The sequence below is a fragment of the Mustela nivalis genome (genome assembly GCF_964662115.1).
Source record: "Mustela nivalis genome assembly, chromosome: 1".
NCBI lineage: Eukaryota > Metazoa > Chordata > Mammalia > Carnivora > Mustelidae > Mustela > Mustela nivalis.
Genome location: NC_139020.1, coordinates 72,268,945 through 72,284,877, shown reverse-complemented (window position 1 = coordinate 72,284,877; position 15,933 = coordinate 72,268,945). Strand labels below are relative to the sequence as shown.

At 36.2% G+C, this 15,933-nt stretch overlaps 2 long non-coding RNA genes across 2 annotated transcripts in view; one reads left to right on the top strand and one right to left on the bottom strand.

Moving 5' to 3' along the window:
- LOC309854373 overlaps positions 1–15,933 on the top strand; it is a 331,707-nt gene that overhangs the window by 192,210 nt on the left and 123,564 nt on the right. The window lies entirely within an intron of this gene.
- LOC309854363 overlaps positions 14,875–15,933 on the bottom strand; it is a 470,028-nt gene continuing 468,969 nt past the window's right edge. Inside the window, exon 14 of the long non-coding RNA XR_014306183.1 lies at positions 14,875–14,943. This is a non-coding gene — a long non-coding RNA (uncharacterized lncRNA). The remainder of the gene's footprint in view (positions 14,944–15,933) is intronic.

Sequence of the window (15,933 nt, the reverse complement as noted above, 5' to 3'; positions counted from 1 at the left end):
TATAGATTCTGTGTCTCTTTGGTTAGGTTTATTCCTAGGTATCTTATGAATACCCTCCAGTTTTACCTACTTCAGTGTAAATGGTAAATATTCATCTTTTCTGATGGCTGAGTAATATTCTAGTATGTGTGTGTGTGTGTGTGTTTGTGTGTGTGTATCTCACATTTATTTATCCATTCATCTGTTGATGGACATGTGGGCTCTTTCCATAGTTTGGCTATTGTGGATATTGCTGCTATAAACATTGAGATGCAGATGTTCCTTTGGATCACTACATTTGTATCTTTGGAGTAAATACTTGGGGTACAATTGCTGGGTTATAGGGTACCTCTATTTTTAACTTCTTGAGGAAACTCCGTACTGATTTTCAGAGTGGCTCTACCAATTTGTATTCCCACCAACAGTGTGAGGGTTGTCCTTTCTCTGCATCCTTGCCAACATTTGTTGTTTCCTGACTTGTTAATTTTAGTAATTCTGACTGGTGTGAGGTAGTATCTCATTGTAGTTTTGATTTGTATTTTCCTGATGCCAAGTGTGGTGGAACATTTTTTTATGTGTCTGTTGGTCATTTGGATATCTTCTTTACAGAAATGTCTGTTCATGTCTTCTGCCCATTTCTTGACTGGATTATTTCTTTTTTGGATCTTGTGTTTGATATGTTCTTTATAGATTTTGGATACTAGCCCCTTATCTGATATGTGTTTTGCAACTATCTTCTCACATTCTGTAGGCCTTTTAGTTTTGTTGACTGTTTCCTTTGCTGTGCAGAAGCTTTTAATTTTGATTCCAATAGTTCATCTTTGCCTGTGTTTTAACTTGCCTTTGGAGACATGTCTAGCAAGAAGTTGCTGTGGCCAACGTCACAGAGGTTGCTGCTTGTGTCTCCTCTAGGATTTTGGTGGATTCCTGTCTCACATTTAGGTCTTTCATTCATTTTTGAGTTTATCTTTGAATATGGTGTAATAAAATGGTTCAGTTTCATTCTTTTACATGTGGCTGTCCAATTTTCTCAACACCATTTGTCAGAGAGACTATCCTTCTTCCATTGGATATTCTTTCCTGCTTTGTTGAAGATTAGTTGCCCAGAAGTTAAAAGTCCATTTCTGGGTTCTTTATTGTGTTCCTTGGATCTATGTGTCCATACTGTCTTAATGATTACAGCTTTGTAATAGAGCTTGAAGTCGGCATTGTGATGCCTCCAGCTTTGGTTTTCTTTTTCAACATTCCTCTAGCTGTTTGAGTTCTTTTCTGGTTCCATACACATTTGGGATTATTTGTTCCAGCTCTGTGAAAAATGTCAGTGGTATTTTGATAGAGATTGCACTGACTGTGTCGATTGCCCTGGGTAGCATGAACATTTTAACAGTATTTATTCTTCTAATCCCTGAGTATGGAATATTTTCCATTTCTTTGTGTCTTCCTCAATTTCTTTCTTTCTTTCTTTCTTTCTTTCTTTCTTTCTTTCTTTCTTTCTTTCAAGATTTTATACATTTGTTTTGACAGAGAGAGATCACAAGTAGACAAAGAGGCAGGCAGGGTGGTGGTGGAGAGAAGCAGACCCTCTGCTGAGCAGAGAGTCTGATGCGGGGGTTTAATTCAAGGACCCTGAGATCATGGCCTGAGCCAAAGGCAGAAGCTTAACCCACTGAGCCACCCAGATGCCTCAAAGACTTTTTTTGTTATTGTTATTTATTATTTGACAGAGACACAGTGAGAGAGGGAACACAAGTAGGGGGAGTGGGGGAGGGAGAAGGGGGCTTCCTGTTGAGCAGAGAGCCCACTGCGGGGCTTGATCCTGGGACTGTGGGAACTTGACCTGAGCCAAAGGTGGATGCTTAATGACTGAGCCACCCAGGCGCCCCTCTCAATTTCTTTCACAAGTGTTCTATAGTTTTTAAGGTACAGAAACTTTCCTTCTTTGGTTAGGTTTATTCCTAGGTATTTTATGGTCTTTGGCACAATTGTAAATGGGATCAATTCCTTAATTTCTCTTTCTTCTGTCTCATTGTTAGTGTATAGAAATGCAACTAATAGTAAAGCTACTTTAAATGAAGATTCAAGACCTGAGGGCAGCAGCTGAAGACTACCTACAGAGAACTGATTGTGAAATGTTGGAAAGTTATTACAAATTGAAAGTCATTAAGATAAACATTTAAACTGAATATGTACTGCTGGCTCACAGAAGTTAAAAAAAAAAAAAAACCTGTTTACTATTGCTAATTTCTTCTAAGTTTGATCTGTAACAGCTCTAGTTTCTTGCTACCAAAGAGGCATTAGGAGGGTGAATAGAGATGATATCAGATTATTGGATTTGTTATCATGATACCTCAATTTGCAAGCTTAAGTCATTCTGGAAGACCAAGTATGGATTCTTTGTTAGCTTAACCAAATCCAATTTAAATTGCTCATTGTCTACATTACTTTTCAAAACAAAAAGTTGATCTCATAAGGCCAACATTGCCCAAAAAGAAAATATTCAGCTATTGATAGTTCAACCAGAAGGTGCTATGTACAAGATGTAAAAAATTCTTTTTTTAAAATTGAATTTAATTTTTTGGTGTGTATTCCAAAATTCATTGTTTATGCAACACAAGCAGTGCTCCATGCAATATGTGCCCTTCTTAATACTCACCATCAGGCTCACCCAACCCACCAGCCCCCTCCCCCTCCAAAACCCTCAGTTTGTTTCTCAGAGTGCACAGTCTCTCATGGTTTGTCTCCCCCTCCAATTTCCCCAACTAACTTCTCTCCATTAAAAAAAAAAAAAAATTTTTTTTAAGATTTTATTTATTTATTTGAGAAAGAGAAAAAGAGAGAGCATGAACATCTGAGAGGGTGGAGAGGCAGAGGGAAAAGTGATAGAGAGAATCTTAAGCAGGCTAACAGCAAATGCCCAATGCAGAGCCTGATGCAGGGCTTGATCTCACAACCCTGAGATCCTGACATGAGCTGAAATCAAGAGTTGGATGCTTAACCAACTGAGCCACCCAGGCACACCTACAAAGAATTCTTAAAAATACAATTCCTGCCCTGAAAAAGTTTAGAATTTAGTGATATGATAAGATCATGTGCATAGCAATGTAACAGTGAGGTAAAGGGGTGAGCCTCAAACTAAGATAGTAGATAACCTTGAATTGTACTGCAGTCAAAAGTCTGGGGACCAAGCAGTTTGGAAAGGTTTCAGAAAGAAGGAAGAGCTGGTAGTGTTCCACTAAATGTAGGTAATTTGTGTCTTTAACTAGGGAAGTGTTTGTGTGAAACAAAAAAATCTCTCCCTTCTTCCTTTTTCCAACTGCTCCTCTACCAGTAAATCAAACCATACCCAGATCTTACTATATATAATATCTTGGAAAGACCTTTAAAATTTATAAATAAATAAATAAATACACACACACGCACACACACACACACACACACACATATATATCTGTGAGAATATTTTTATATTCATGATATAGAAAAAAAGTGATAAAAAATTGAATGTGGTTTGGTTTCTTGGCTAAAATTTACTTTTTCCCCCAAATTCATGTACAGTATTACATATTCTAGCCTGGCTTCTGCCAGTAAATGCCTTAACATTTATCTTTTCCCTTGGAATTTCTCATTAGAATTTTTATCGTAATTATACTTGTGAAGTTCACCTTTTATCACACTGATTAATAGAATATAACTACTTTTTTTTTACTGAGTTAAAATAATTTTGATATGTATAATTTTTGATAGAAAAATATTTTATATCAAATATGCTGCAAAGCAGAAAAAGCAAATAATTCAAGATACTACTTAACTCTAATTATACTTTAGTTTTATGGAACTGGAACATGTGTCAATTACTAATCAATTAATGTTAATAATTTATTTAGGAACAATTATAGAAAGTAGGCTAGGGTCATATGAGTTAATAAATATCAAATTCCAATGCCCCAAAGTCTAAATTTGTCAAGAGAAGAAACTAAGACCTTTCTGCTCAGCTCTTTTAACTGAACTGCTTAGAAATAGAATCCAGTCCAGGGATAGAACAACAAAGAATTATCTATATAGGGTTCATACAGGTATCAGGGAACAGAGCAATCTGCAACGAGAGAGGTCAGGGTCAGGAGGAGAGGAAGCAGCCATAGGTCAAAGTCCAAGAATGGAACAGGGAATTGGGGCCTCAAGGAAGGATTTACCATCTGATGTTATCTTCTCATTCTTCTTTTCTAATCTGGTTGTGTCTTAGGTGATTCTGAGTCTTCAGGGTAGCTTTCAAGGGTATGTTTCAGGCTTGCTTTAATATTTTAAAAATCCGTTCTAAGGAACTACATTGAAAAAATCCTGAATGTTTAGTTTACTGTTGTTTATTGGGTAAAAAATAAATGACAGTGAAGGAGAGGTAGGCCTTTTGGTAGCCCATACTTTACTTTTATGAGGGTTAGAATAAAGACCCTCTTCCACCTAAACTGGTGAGAGTATATTAGAGTTTTCCAAAGAAACAGAACTAAAAGGATATATCTATCTATCTATCTATCTAGATAGATAGATAGATAGATAGATAGATAGATTTACTTTAAGGAACTAGTTCACACTGCTGTAAAAGGCATGGTGAGTCCACATCTGATGTGGCAGGCTGGTAGTCTTGAAACTTAGGGAAAAATTGTTGTTCTAGGTCCAAATGCAGTCTGCTGGCAGAATTTCTTCCTTTGAGGGGGTGGTCAGTCTTTGTTCTATTAAGGTCACAACTGATTGGATGAGACCGACTGATATTATGAAGGGTAATCTGCTTTACTCAAAATCCACTGACTTAAATATTAATCTTACTCAATAAAACACCTTCACAGAAACGTCCAGAATAATGTTTGACCAAATGTTTGGGCACCGTGGCTCAGTCAGCTTGGTGCATGAAATGAAATCATCATCACACATAGAGCATAGGCTGAATTTCAGCGCATCCTCGCTCACTTTATCAGGCATCTCAGTGCAGAGCCAAACATGGTGGGCTGGATTTTGGTAACACAATTTCAGGCCATATGCCAGTACCTGTGGGGACCACAGCCAAATCACTTTGTAATGAGTAGGTTGATCAATGGCCAGAAGGCTTTGTACCTGGTCATGACCAACTGCTCCTTCCAGAGAGGAGGAACTGGACTTTGATAATTGTGACTAGTTCACATAAGCAGAATAGACTATGCTTGGTCACAGGGTGCTTATAATGCTGGATTTGAATTCATACTCTGGCACTGACTTGTGGGATGTTGAGTGAATCACTTTAATTTTCTGGGTCTGGATTTTCTTACTTGAAAAGTAGGGGTTTATAACTTGAAATGATACTTCCATCTCTGACATGATGCATCAAATACATTGGCCTTGACATAGTCAGTTCTGGTACTTAAATGACATTGGCAATGACTAGGAAAGAATTTTTTTATTGAAATTAGATATAAGCAAAAGCTCTTTCTTGTTTTCTAAACTATCTGATGCTCTTCTGGATTTAAAGGACAATTTGTGAATGAGACTATCAGCAAAATTCTTTTGGGGGAAATATTTATTTTTAGGTGTAGAAATAATTTCATAAGTAATTTTATCAAATGTAAAGAGAATTGAATAAGGCCCAGCTTCTACTTCTGATAAAAAGTACAATATATACCTCCTTTCTTAGATCAGAATCAATTAAATTTTAAGATTTAGCTCTTGAAATTCAGCAGAGCTGTGAAATAATACTTAGCATTTTTAATACACAATTCATTTGAAGCCACTTTGGAATACAAATGGCAATCAGGAAATGGAATGTTATTTTCTTTTTCCTCATCTATAGTTCTTTTCTGGAAACCTTATTGCATATTGGGATTCTCCGTGGTTCATTGATACTTCTTGATGGATCCTATTACATTTCCTTCTCATGTTGCTTAAAATGTTTCACAGAAAATGACTATTCATACTCCTGATAATTCAGCTGAGATAAATAAAACAAGTATAGCCTTTTATGCAATCTCACCTCACCAGAATATACCATGCTATACACAACGTGAATGATTGTGTGGAGAATATTTGGAGCTTTAAAATTTTAAGTATTTTAAAGAACTTTACATGGAGTTAATCATGAGGTTTCAGAAAAAAAATTAGATCCAAAAGGACTTAAGAAGATAAGACTTTTAAGGGCATATATGTTTTTACAAATATACAGAAATGTTAACACCTAAATGAGTGCTGCACCTTTAGCACTAAACTTAGGAAGCTGATAAACTGATTTCCATATGGTTGCCACTTCTCAGAGCATTTTTGGAACTTCACTCATAGAATTGACTTTAGAGCTAGTTTATGAACCACACAAGGAAATTAGTTTTATTACTTTATTGTCACACCTCATATATTTTCATTCTCACGTTTCTCACAGTTGTGTATCTTCGCTATGTCTGACAGATTTTGCATTTTCCTTATTTCATATTGTCATTGCAAATAGATCTCCCAAAGAAAGTCTTGCTGTAGATATACTCACAGCTATATACAAGTAAATAAGATATGGTGCAAGCAAATACAAAACATTGTACATTACCTGACAGAATATTCGATTATACAAAATATTTTCTTTAACTGAAGTGGGCAGAAAATGTCATCTTTCTAAACTTAAAGACCACTGCTGAATTTGTGTGTTTACATTGTTTTTAACCTGTTGGCTTGGATGTCTGCTCCTAAAAAACTAATTTTCTCTAAAACATTAACAAAAAATTAAAAACCAATTGTTTATTCAAATTATCATTGAGAAGCATATATATGAATATAAGCATTGCTAAAATGTAGAAATAAAATATTTTAATTACATGAATAAGTGAAGAAATATGGGTAGGTAAGATAATCTGTAGTAGTAAGTTTTCTTATTCTAACTTTGCTTTTCCCAGAGTCTTTTTCAAAAAATTTTTAGTAGCTTTACAAAGAACAAAAACTATCAGGAGAGAGAAATGCCAACTGTTTTAGTTTACACATATCCAGACTGTGTATTTCCCTGTCTTTGGTTCACTGAGGCAATATCACAGCATGTCCTCTGGATAAAACAAGCAAAAGATAACACAGAATACACCAAACTAGAGTAGGTCAATTAAAAAAACTTATTAACAAGCAATTAAAGCTCAGTAGCTTTTTCTTTGTGTGAGTTTGTGTACAGTAGTCAGTGGAGAGTTTAGCATGTTGGACCTATTCTTTCCCCAGGTGTCATTTACTGGAAATGCCTGAGGAACCATGGAGAAGAATCAGAAGCAACTGAATGGTTATAAATTTGCCCCATGTTACAAATGAATGGATTTTCTCACTTAAATGAGTCTAATTTTATATCTAGTTAAAAGAAAAAAAAAACAGATCTTGATATCAATGTACTGAACCATAAAGCAATGACTATGAAAATGGCACATCAAAGGCAGGACCCATTGTGGAAGTGCCAATCCTATGGTGAGTCTGGGTGGGTAAACTGCTATCTGGAAGTAGACTGTTCACTCATGTGAAGTGAATTAATGCTTCCTGGACACTAGGGTACTATTAGCTGCATTGAAACAACTGATTTAGTATGGGCATCCTGGTACCCTTGCACACCCAGTATCTCTATAGGATTGGGCATAGTGAAATTATATGGTGCCAAGAAGCCAGCCCTAATTTTAGGCAGTAGCCCAGTGGTACAGACTCATGGTACTTAAATCAGGTGAGGTCCTTCTCTATTCATAGCAGAAATTTCATCTTTAGGCTCTGTAAAGCAAAGTTAGAGCAAACAGTTCATCCCTGATGACAAGTCCCCCAAACCTTTCTTTTATGTGTTTTTATGTGATTTTTTTTGCACGTTTTCTTGTTGCTTGAAAAGGAGAGGAGATAAAACTCAGACTTCCTTCATTACTTCAAGCAAAGAACCAGGGAAGGCATTGACATCTCATAAAGACAACCCTTAAATATTTTTTTAAAATGTTGACTTGAATTTATTATATATTTATTTAATTTTTTTATTATGTTGTGTTATTCACCATAAATCATTAGTTTTTGATGTAGTGTTCCAAGATTCATTGTTGGTGTATAACACCCAGTGCTACATCCAGTAAATGCCCTCCTTAATACCCATAACCAGGCCAACCCCTTCCCCTCTAAAAACCCTTAGTTTGTTTCTCAGAGTCCATAGTCTCTCATGGTTTATCTCACCCTCCAATTCTCACCCCCCAACCACCCTTCATTTTTACCTTTCTTCTCCTAATGTCCTCCATGCTATTCTTTATGTTCCACAACAAGTGAAACCGTATGGTAATTGACTTTCTCTGTTTGACTTATTTCACTTAGCATAATCTTATCCAGTCTCATCCATGTTGATGCAAATGTTGGGTATTCATCCTTTCAGATGGCTGAGTAATATTCCGTTGTATATATGGAGCACATTTTTATTCATTTGACTGTTGAAGGGCATCTCTGCTCTTTCCACAGTTTGGCCATTGTGAACATTGCTGCTATGAACACTGGGGAGCATATGGCCCTTGTTTTCACCATATCTGTATCTTTAGGGTGAATACTCAGTAGTGTAATTACCAGGTCATAGGTTAGCTCTAATTTTAATTTTTTGAGGAATCTCCATACTATTCCCAAGTGGCTACACCAACTTACTTTCCCACCAAGGTGTTAAGAGGATTTGCCTTTCTCCACCCTCTCCAATATTTGTTGTTTCTTGCCTTATCAATTCTTGTCACTCTAAGTGATGTTAGGTGGTATCTCAATGTGGTTTTGATTTGAATTTTCCTGATAGCTAATGATAATGAACATTTATTTCATGTGTCTTTTAGCCATTTGTATGTCTTCATTTGAGAAGTGTCTGTTCATGTCTTCTGCCCATTTTTGGAGTTGATTATTTGGGGTTTTTTTGGGGGTGGTGGTGTTGAGTTTGAGAAGTTCTTTAATAAGATTAATAAACCATTGGCCAGACATATCCAAAAGAAAAGAGAAAGGACCCAGATTAATAAAATTATGAATGAAAAGGGAGAGATCATGACTAACGCCAAGGAAATAGAAACAATAATCAGAAATTGTTATCAACAGCTATGTGCCAATAAATTAAGTAACCTTGAAGAAATGAATGCATTCTTAGAAACCTATAAACTTCTAAGACTGAAACAGGAAAAAATTGATAATCTGAATGGACCAAAGTCAGTAATGAGATTGAAGCAGTGATCAAAAACCTCCCAAAACACAGGAGTCCAGGACCTGATGAATTTCCTGGAGAATTATGCCAAACATTCAAAGAATAAATAATACCTGTTCTCCTGAAGTTGTTTCAAAAAATAGAAACCAGAAGGAAAACTTCCAGACTCTTTTTATGAGGCTATTATTATCTTGATCCCCAAACCAGGCAAAGACCCCATCAAAAAGGAGAATTTCAGACCAATATCCCAGATGAATTCAAATGCCAAAATTCTCAACAAGATCCTAACTAATAGGATCCAACAGTACATTAAAAGGGTTATCTACCACAACCAGGTGGGATTTATCCCAGGGATACAAGGGTGGTTCAACATTCACAAATTAATCAATGTGAAAGAACACATTAATAGGAGAGAAGAACCACATGGTCCTCTCAATTGATGCATAAAAAGCATTTGACAGCATCCTTTCCTGGTTAAAACTCTTCAGAGTATGGAGGGAACATTCCTCAACTTCATAAAATCTATCTATGAGAAACCCACAGTGAATATCATCCTCAATGGGAAAAAGCTGACAGCCATCCCTTGGAGATCAGGAACACAACAGTTAATGCCCACTCTTGGCACTATTGTTTAACATAGTACTGGAAGTTCTAGCAACAGCAATCAGAAAACAAAAAGAAATAAAAGGTATTTAAATTGGCAAAGAAGTCAAACTCTCTCTCTTTGCAGACAACATGATACTTTATGTGAAAAAACTCAAAAGACACCATCCCCAAATTACTAGAACTCAGATAGCAACTCAATAATATGGCAGGATACAAAATCAATGCACAAAAATCAGCTTTTTTCTTATACACTAATGATGTAATTATAGAAAGAGAAATTAGAGAATTGATTCATTTACAAAGCACCAGAAACCATAAGATACCTTGGAATATACCTAACCAAAGAGATAAAGGATCTATACTCTAGGAACTACAGACCACTCATGAAAGAAACTGAAGAAGAAAAAAAAGATGGAAGACTATTTCATGCTCTTGGATTGGAAGAATAAACATTGTTAAAATGTCTATACTGCCTAGAGAAGTCTATACTTTTAATGCCATTCTGATCAAAATTCCACCAGTATTTTTCAAAGAGCTGGAGCAAATAATCCAGAAATTTGTATGGAACCAGAAGAGACCCTGAATCGCTAAGGAAATGTTGAAAAACAAAAATAAAACTGGGGGCATCAGTTTCAAGCTGATTTCAAGCTTTACTACAAAGCTGTGATTACCAAGACAGCATGGTACTGGCATAAAAACAGACACATAGACCAGTGGAACAGAATAGAGAGCCCAGATATGGACCCTCAACTCTATGGGTAAATAATCTTTGACAAAACAGGAAAAAATATCCAGTGGAAAAAAGACAGTTTCTTCAATAAATGGTGCTGGGAAGACTGGACAGCTATATGTAGAAGAATGAAACTCGACCATTCTCTTACACCGTACACAAAAATAAACTCAAAATGGATAAAAGACCTCAACGTGAGACAAGAATCCATCAGAATCCTAGAGGAGAACATAGGCAGTAATCTCTTCAATATCAGCCACAGCAACTTCTTTCAAGATATGTCTCCAAAGGCAAAGGAAACAAACTTTTGGGACTTCATCAAAATCAAAAGCTTCTGCACAGCAAAGGAAACAGTCAAAAAAACAAAGAGGCAACCCACGGAATGGGAGAAGATATTTGCAAATGACAGTGCAGACAAAAGGTTAATATCCAGGATCTATAAAGAATTCCTCAAACTCAACACACACAAAACAGACAATCATATAAAAAATGGGCAGAATATATGAACAGACACTTCTCCATTGAAGACTACAAATGGCTATCAGACACATGAAAAAATGTTCATCATCACTAGCCCTCAGGGAGATTCAAATTAAAACCACATTGAGATACCACCTTACACCACTTAGAATGGCCTAAATTAGCAAGACAGGAAACAACATGTGTTGGAGGAGATGTGGAGAAAGGGGAACCCTCTTACACTGTTGGTGGGAATGCAAGCTGGTGCAGCCACTTTGCAGAACAGTGTGGAGATTCCTCAAGAAATTAAAAATAGAACTTCCCTATGACCCTGCAATTGCACTACTGGGTATTTACCCCAAAGATACAGATGTAGTGAAAAGAAGGGCCATCTGTACCCCAATGTTTATAGCAGCAATGGCCACGGTCGTCAAACTGTGGAAAGAACCAAGATGCCCTTCAACGGACAAATGGATAAGGAAGATGTGGTCCATATACACTATGGAGTATTATGTCTCCATTAGAAAGGATGAATACTCAACTTTTGTAGCAACATGGACGAGACTGGAAGAGATTATGCTGAGTGAAATCAGTCAAGCAGAGAGAGTCAATTATCGTATGGTTTTACTTATTTGTGGAGCATAACAAATAGCATGGAGTACAAGGGAAGTTAGAGAGGAGAAGGGAGTTGGGGGAAATTGGAAGGGGAGGTGAACCATGAGAGACTATGGACTCTGAAAAACAATCTGAGGGGTTTGAAGCGGCGGGGCATGGAAGGTTGGAGAACCAGGTGGTGGGTATTGGAGAGGGCACGGATTGCATGGAGCACTGGGTGTGGTACAAAAACAAGGAATACTGTTATGCTAAAAAAAAAAAAAAGATTCTTCTTTGAGCAAGGAAAACTTATTCATTTATTCTGCTCATCCTTGAAATATAGTAGAAACCAAACTGTTATAAAATTATGTTGGCTGAAATACAAAATGAACACGTTGGGTTCTTTAAAGCTGGGGTATGTTAGGCGTAATCATCTTGATTTCTGCTAAGCACCAGTCATGCTAATTTCTGCCATCAACAAATTTGATTAAATTCGAAGAGGGTAAACATTTTTTTCCCAACTTGCAACATTCCTAATGTTTAGAAACAGAAAATTTGTCAACCAGAAATGGGCTTTCTTAATGCGAAATTGCAATTATATCTTTTAAAAAACCCAAAATGAAACAAAATGTATTTTCTCACATTTCCTTTTATTTCCAGGCAAAGTGAGAGTGATGCTACTCATGTGTTTTTACTTTGAGTGTTTTGTTCAGATAAGATAGCTAGTCTTATCTTATATCTGTATCCCAGGGATAATTTCATTGCTCCCATCTAAATCATTTTAGAATATAAGGCCAGTGCCAAAACATCTGGTCTGGAAAGTTAAAAAGAAAAAAATCATTTCAGATGCTTGCTAAATCTGAATAAGTTGACCAAATATTTGGTATTATTTTTGAAAATTGATATTACTTTTGCAACATTTTTTTTTAACTTTGTAACATTTCATTCTCATGTTTTTCCTTATTCTGTTTTTGAAAACAAAAATATGTATTACTCCATTAGTGTTTATTTGGAAAACAATACACAGAAGACTTATATCTGGGATATACAGACACGTGCTGATACTCAGTAAGAGGCTGCTATGAGAGGCTCACTGAGGTGCTCTTGAAGACTGGATATGGAAAACAGTCTCTGGAATTAAATTATTTGTGACTCCCAGAGACTTGCTATTGCCCTGCAGTAGATACAGAGAAGAAATCTACCAGCTAAATGTTCCCAAATGATGCCCATAGATAATTTAATTTAGTTTTTTACATCTACAAGTGACACTATAATAAATGTAGTCTTCCATTATTGACACTTATCAAAATGCAAAAAGCCAGAATTTAGAGTTACAACTGGGGAAAAGATACAAATTATATTTAAAATCCATCTTGGAAAATTAATATTGAGGTGATTTTCTAGTTCAGTTTTAAAAATAGTAGTTTATCATCTTAGAATCAACACCAAAACAGACGCCACCATCTCATAAAATAAACATGCAGTGAAAGGGTAACACACACATTAGCCACAAACTGAGTCTGTAGCCAATACAGTATGATGAGAAGGAATTCTCAGTATGGTGTGATGTGCGATCGAAGCCATTAGCCATATGGTGCAGTGTGAAGAGGGCCTCTGTGACTGAATAACAGTTGTACGTTATATGGTTTATTAAATAATTATGCAATGGCAAGCAATGCTTTTAAAATTATTGGCTGTTTTAAAATATTTTGGTTAATCTAGCCGCATTTACCAGGTTGAAGGATGCATGTTCCATCAGGTCTCCATGCTTCATGTCTGCTTTGTGTATAGAATGGAAATCAGCTGCCATATTGAAGATTTAGGGCACATTTCTTGTATCATACTGTGTATCATCAAGGTATGCCACAGGGCATTTAGAAATATAGGGGCACATTCCTTTTAGAGTTGCCTTTCCACCTGCCACCTGTCAGTGCAGACACTGTATGTGGGATAGAGAATGTGCTATTTTTATGTAATTTCCACAGAACGCGACAGGGAAACATTAAAACATCTAAATGAAAAGCAAAACAGTCAATAAAATATCTGGATATTTTGCTATGTGATGCTGTGCCAGCCCTTATTTGGATACTTAAAAAAAAAATTACGGATACCATCCTGACTCATTTCTACTAATAGTAGATTTTCCTCCAAGTAAATTGGTATTGCATTTATTTGTTTATCTCTAACTTATATGGCGTTGTCAGGTGACCTGTTAAAAACTTTATTAACCAGTCAGACTACTCTGGTTTAAACTAGATAGTTACTTAGTATAGTGCACTGCTTCAGCAAGGTGGGATCACCAGATGACTGGTGGCAATATCATGGTGAAAGCGGGGAAAAGGCCGTGATTGTGCTATGCCCTCCGTGGGACCATAGGGCAGCTGCATCTTTCACTGTGAGATACGTTGTAGCTTAATGAAATGCACTGGAGCAACACCATGCTTTTGCTTGCTCAAGGCTACTCTCAACTAAAGGAATTATAGTATCTTTAGAAAATGGGTGTATGCTTTCATGAATAATTCTTCTGAAGACATTTAGAATTTTGAAAATTTAAGAGTTTGTGAATGATAGTTGCTAATCGAAATAAAATATTGACATTACAAATAATAGCCACAGAGCTCATGGCAAAATTGAGATGGTATTTTTCTGTCTCTGTACATAAAGACTGAAGTAATGTAATTATCATCTTTTTTTTTTAACTTTTTATTTTTTATAAACATATTTTTTTTTTCCCATTATCGTTCCATAGTGTAGGCTTGTACAAGAACTCTATTTTTTATAAACATATATTTTTATCCCCAGGGGTACAGGTCTGTGAATCACCAGGTTTACACACTTCACAGCACTCACCAAAGCACATACCCTCCCCAATGTCCATAATCCCACCCCCTTCTCCCAAACCCCCTCCCCCCAGCAACCCTCAGTTTGTTTTGTGAGATTAAGAGTCACTTATGGTTTGTCTCCCTCCCAATCCCATCTTGTTTCATTTATTCTTCTCCTACCCACTTAAGTCAAGCAGAGAAAGACAACTATCATCTTTTATAAAATAACTGATTTTCTTATTTTTGACATGTAATCATTTATGTTTACCCCATTATGATAAGGTCTCCATATTTTAAGAGGAAAAACAAAAGGAAATGAAGATTAGTCATTAGGACTGTTTGTCAGTATTTCAGTCTCCTCCTGTCAGAAATGCAGGACTGCCTTTCCATTTCCTCATGGCTTTGATGTTCATCATGGCCATTAGACCTCTCTGTCCAATAAACTTGGAGCAGAAGTCTTTACTAACCAAACATGCAATCCACTATGGTGTCTTCCCACCAACACAGTGACCAGGCACATTCCAAATGTAAGAGCCTCCTTCAACTTCAGCTTCTGAATGAGGAGAACATGAAAGAGAGGCTCTGTAGAATCTTCCAGTCTGAAAAGTATATGAGACATGGGTGAGGAACAAATCCGTGTTGTTTTTAAGCCATCAAGATTTTTAAGGTTGCTTTCTACTAACAACAGCAGCAGCAACAACAACAACAACAACAACAGAAGATCATAACATTGGTGACTGTGTAGATATGAGTACTTAAGGTTAATTAGAAATAGTATTTAAAGTTACTTTACTAAGTAATATTAGGCAAATAAAAATAGTCAGAGGCTCTTGCCCCATGTGTGAAACTGGTGTGCCATGACGGATTACCAGTGACCACCTCAGTTCACAGGAAACCTGAGTGCAGTGGGGACAGTAGTAATTCTCTCTTCCTTTCCTTCTTCTCTCAAGCAGCCTGGTGAGTGATGTCAGGAGAGTTGAATGAATATTATTTTCATATGGTGAAAGAAAGTTTGAGAAGCACTGATACACGTAGCATGTATATCGGTGTAGCAAAAGCCAAAGTTTTGGCTTTGGAAATATTGATAAAATGAGGAGAAAGTAAAGTAATATTTAGGGCTCCTTATGTATATTATGTATAAATAGATCAAATTTACCAAATAACTGCTAATTCACCCCCTTGATTAGGCTCAGGTACATCTACTCCCCATGTTTATCTGGGCAGCAAACTCAAAAGTTTTTGAATACCTGTCTATATGTTACAGAGATTGTGTGAAATGATGAGGATAAAATCAGGAACTGTTTCTTTATCCTTCCAGTAACCATTTCCACAGGAAAAGAAGATAATTCATTATAAGATATAAGCAATATTACAAGTAAATACTATGTTCTGAGCACTGTTGTAGGTATTTAATTTTATTTAATTCTAAAAAGAACTAAAGGGAGTAGATAATATTACCTTCAATAGGTATGGATAAGGATACTTGTTCTAAGCTTAAATAATTTTTTCAAAGTCCTATAAAAATACTGAAGAAATGGTTTGAATTCAGTAATGTAGAGAACAGCATGTGCAAATGCTTGAAGACAACC